Source organism: Artibeus jamaicensis, unplaced genomic scaffold (assembly GCF_021234435.1).
Source record: "Artibeus jamaicensis isolate MK-2021 breed Jamaican fruit bat unplaced genomic scaffold, CSHL_Jam_final contig_311, whole genome shotgun sequence".
Classification (NCBI taxonomy): domain Eukaryota; kingdom Metazoa; phylum Chordata; class Mammalia; order Chiroptera; family Phyllostomidae; genus Artibeus; species Artibeus jamaicensis.
The window spans coordinates 3,445,800-3,450,975 of record NW_026521717.1 but is presented as its reverse complement, the minus strand read 5'-3'; the positions used below and the strand labels follow the sequence as shown (position 1 = coordinate 3,450,975).

Genomic DNA, 5,176 nt, shown 5'->3' with positions numbered 1-5,176 from the left:
CCATTGGTCTATGTGCCTGTTTTTATGCCAATACCAGGCTGTTTTGAATACAGTGCCCTTGTAATACAGTTTTATACCAGGTATTGTGATCCTGCCTACTTTGTTCTTCCTTCTCAAAATTGCAACAGCTATTCAGGGTTATTTATGGTTCCATATAAATTTTTGAAGTGTTTATTCTATGTCTGTGAAAATGCCATTGGTACTTTAATAGGTATTGCATTGAATCTGTAAATTGCTTTGGGTAGTATGGACATTTTGATGATGTTAATTCTTCCAATCCATGAACTAGGTATATGTTTCCATTTGTTTGTGTCTTCCTTGATTTCTTTCTTCAGTGTTGTGTAGTTATCTGCATACAGGTCTTTTACCTTCTTGGTTAGGTTTATTCCTAGGTATTTTATTTATCTTTTTGTTATACCGAATGGGATTTTTTTCTTGATTTCTGCTTCTGCTGTTTCATTGTCAGTATACAAAAATGCCTTTGATTTCTGGATATTGACTTTGCATCCTGCTGTTTTGCCAAATTCATTTATTTGATTGAGCAGTTTTTGGGTAGAGTCCATAGGATTTTCCATGTACACTATCATGTCATCTGCAAACAATGACAGTTTTGTTTCCTCCTTTCCAATTTGGGTGCCTTTTATTTCCTTTTCTTGTCTGATTGCTGTGGCAAAACTTCCAATACTATATTTAATAGAAGTGGTGAAATTGAACAACATTGTCTTGCTCCTGATCTTAGTGAAAAAAGCTTTTAGTTTTTGCCCATTGAGTATGATGTTGGCTGTAGGTCTCTCATATATGGCGTTTATTATATTAAGAAATACTCCCTCTATTCTTAATTTGCTGAGTGTTTTTATCATAAATGGGTGTTGTACTTTATCAAAAGCTTCTTCCACATCTATTGATATGATCATGTGATTTTTGTCTTTGCTTTTGTTTATGTGATGTATTACACTTACTGATTTGCAAATATTGAACCATCCTTGCATCCCTGGGATGAATCCCATTTGGTCATGGTGTATGATCTTTTTAATGTATTGTTGGATTCAGTTTGCCAATATTTCATTCAGAATTTTAGCATTTATGTTCATCAGCAATATTGGCCTAGAGTTTTCTTTCTTTGTTGTGTCTTTTTCTGGTTTTGGAATTAGGACGACACTGGCTTCATAAAAAGAGTTTGGGAGTCATTAATCATTTTGGATTTTTTGGAATAGTCTGTGAAGAATAGGGGTTAGCTGTTCCTTAAATGCTTAAAAATATGGAATGCTGCACAAATTTGCATGTCATCCTTGAGCAGGGGCCATGGTAATCTTCTCTGTATCATTCTAATTTTAGTATATGTGCTGCTGAATAGAGCAGTAAAATATATTTTTAAGAAAAAAATAATGTAATGAAAATGTTCTAAATGTTGTAGTGGAAAATAAATTTTACTATTAAATGTCTAGTCTGTTGCCAAGATCCAAAGAGATGTGAGCTGTTTTTAAAGTGGTGTACAACCATATCAAGAATAATTCCAGGATGGATGTGGGGTAGGGGCTTAGATCAAGGTTTTTTAAAATCAGAATTTAATAGAAGAGATAAAATATTATTTTTAATTTTTATCTCTGAAGTGAGTTAGCATGAAGAATGATGAGGAAACTATAGAAATAAAATTAAATTAACCTGGGCAACAAAAATCAGGATTTAGTTATAGTTCTGTGGGGAACTTGTCCAAAACCAAATACTTAGTTTCCGTCTTCAGAATACCTTAAGATATTTTTCAAGTGTTTTTAAAGTGATAAACCTTCAAGGTAAAAAAATTCTACATCAATTAATGAATTTGTTGTCTTTCTTTTTTCCTTCTTTCCTTCTTTACTTTCTTCCTCCAAGGCTAATTGGCTAATAGAATATAGATAAAGTATTCTAAGAAAATAGGCTGCTTCTTAATGTTGAAATTTCTCACATATGTTATTTATTATTCCATAGCATGTTTCCAATCTTCTGTGAATTGCCAGGGGTAAGGGTTATCACTATTAATTATTTTCCTGTAATAATTATGATATTCTTTGTCTTACTAGCTGTTCTTTTGGCTTTGCCATCTAATATGCTTCCAGAAGGGGAACACATTACCTCTAGTCACCAAAATCACATCTATGACAAATATCAAATAGTTATAACATAGTTCTCCTGTTAAAAATTCAGAGCATTTTCTGACTTCTGCCAAGATGGAGGCATAGGTGGATACTCCATGCTTTCTCACAGAACCAAGTTCAGAGACAATAAAATATTAGCAATAGAAAACATAGCCAAAACACAGAAAATTGAACATTTTGGAAGTCTGATAACAACAAATTCTTCAGCCTGACTGGTAAGAGGAGTGAAGCCAGCAGCAGGCAGAGCAAGGTTGCATAGGAAAACTAGGTCAGATGGACTCAGGCACACGGATCCCAGGCATGGGGTTGAAACTGGCAGACCCAGTGAGAGACACAGTGAGTGACCAGTGTAGCCACCAAGGGTACAGGGCGGTGCAATGACTGTGGTCTCTCATTCGTGCGCAGATAGACCAGCAAGGGAGTTGGCAGTGAGATGGGACCAAGCAGGCCCCAGCAGCAGGAGGCAGCAGAGGGGGCCACCATTTCCCCGCTCTGACACTGCTCCCACATACAGCGTCACAACCCAGCGACCTGGGTGGCCCCACACTGGTGAACACCTAAGGCTCCACTCCTCATAATTAACTGGTGTGAACAGACCAAAAATGGCTCAAGATCTCAAAGCCCCAGAGCCCAAAACTCTAAGTGACAAAGAAATAGCAACACTTTCAGATGCACAGTTCAAAACACTGGTCATCAGAATGCTCATAGAACTGATTGATTTTAGTCACAAATTAGAGGAACATATGAAGGCTAAACTAATTGAAATGAAGGGAATTGCACAGGAAACCAATAGTGATGGAAAGGAAACTGGGACTCAAATCAAGGGAGTGAACCAGAAGGAAGAAAACAATGGCCAAACAGAAAAATATGAAAAAAACAAGAATTCAAAAAAATGAGAAGAGACTTATTAATCTCCAGGACATCTTTAAACGCTCCAACATCCGATTTATAGGGGTACCAGAAGGGGAAAAGGAACAGCCACAAGTGGAAAACAAATTTGAACAAATAGTAAAGGAGAATTTCCCCAATCTGGCAAAGGAAATAGACTTCCAGGAAATCCAGGAAGCTCAGAGAGTCCCAAAGAAGTTGGACCCAAGAAGAAACACACCAAGGCACATCATTATTATATTAGCCAAGATTCAAATAATGGAGAGAATTCTAGAACCAGCAAGAGCTAAGGGAACAGTCACCTCCAAAGGAGTCGCCATCAGACTGTCAGCTGATTTCTCAAAAGAGACCTTACAGGCAAAAAGGGGCTGGAAAGAGGTATTCCAAGTCATGAAGTCCAAAGACCTACAACCAAGATTGCTCTATCCAGCAAAACTTTCACTTAGAATGGAAGGACAGATAAAGTGCTTCTCAGATAAGATCAAATTCAAGGAGTTCATCATCACCAAGCCCTTATTATATGAAATCTTAAAGGGACTTACCTAAGAAAAAGAAGATAAAAAAGATGAACAGTGAAAGGACAGCAAACTCACAGTTATTAGCAACCACACCCAAAACAAAAGCAAACTAAAAGGACAGCTAGATCAGGAGGGGAAACATAGACATGAAGATCTCATGGAGGGTTAGCAACAGGGGAGTGGGAGGAGGAGAATGGGGGAGAAGGTACAGAAAATAAGTAGCATAGACGGTAGGTAGAAAATAGATAGTGGGGGCAAGAATAGTATGGGAAATATAGAATCTAAAGAACTTGAGACACATGGTCATAAACTAAAAGGGGGAATGATGGGGGCGGGGTGGTGCAGGGTGGAGGGGAATGAAGGGGGAATAGAACAACTGTAATGGCATAATCAATAAAATTTTAAAAGTTAAAAAAATTCAGAGCATTTTCTAATGTAAGTGTCAATTTTATGCAGTTTCTGTTTTCAAGGCACTCAAAATTTGTTGACTTTTAGTTTCAATGAAACATACCTCTAAACAATTTTTGTACAATAGAATTAAAATAATTTTGTTTAAAGCTAAATTATGAAACTATTATTTAGAGCTACTGAATATAAAGGGGTGTTGTGAGGATAATATTAATAAGATTGTAATTGTTTTCTCTCAGAATTAATAATTTTCTTATCAAAGAAGGTAAGAACACAAAGTATAGGGTTTTGTGGGATTCTCCATGCTTGTGAATTTTAGATTAAAAAGATAACAATTTCTTCACTAGCTGATGATAATTTAGAAAACACACATATAAACTTACTTTAACATTTAAAATCTATATTAGAATTTAGTGATATATTGAATCATATTAACATCATCCTTTGTTTTCACCTTTTATAATTTTTATTATCAATATTGATTTATTAAAAACAAAAGATTGTGTTTTCACATTTGTCTAAAGAAAATCTATTGTTTCCATTTCATATTAGGAAGATATTCAAATTCTCTACCTCATTTTGCTAATAATTCATTAAAGCAAAGGGGACTTTAAACAAAATAAACCACCCTCCAATACATTAATAAAGGAGAATTTCATTTTTCTTTTTATTACCTGTCTTCAGTGTCAGCCTTAACCAGTTTTCACCTTCCTCTCCACACTGACCCCAACCTCCTGCCCCCATCTCTTCCTACCTGAGATTGGTTTTATCTGTTCTTAACATTGAAATAGCACCTTAATATTATTAGACAGATTTATTTTATTTTATTTATTTATCTGTAGAGGGGAAGGGAAGGAGAGAGGGAGAGAAACATCAATGTACGGTTGCCTTCATGCATCCCCTGCTGGGAACTGGCCTGCAGGGAACTGGCCTGCAACCCGTTATGTGCCCTGACTGGGAATCGAACGGAGATTGTCTGGTTCGCAGGCCCGCGCTCAATCCACTGAGCTACACCAGCCAGGGCAGACAGATTTATTTAATAAAAACATATTATTTCTTTTTAAATTATTTATATTTTTATTGATTATGCCATTACAGTTGTTCTATTCCCCCTTCATTCCCCTCCACCCTACCCCCCATTCCCACCATTACTTCCCTTTAGTTTATGACCATGTGTCTCAAGTTCTTCAGATTCTGTATTTCCCATACTATTCTTGCCCCCCCATCTAT

General features: G+C 36.3%; 1 non-coding gene across 1 annotated transcript; it reads right to left on the bottom strand.

Annotated features, from left to right (window-relative positions):
* Positions 1-1,252: 1,252 nt before the first annotated feature.
* On the bottom strand, positions 1,253-1,359 carry LOC119042482 (U6 spliceosomal RNA). The gene has a single exon (XR_005081233.2). It is a non-coding gene; the product is annotated as a U6 spliceosomal RNA (small nuclear RNA).
* Between the last annotated feature and the right edge of the window lie 3,817 nt (positions 1,360-5,176).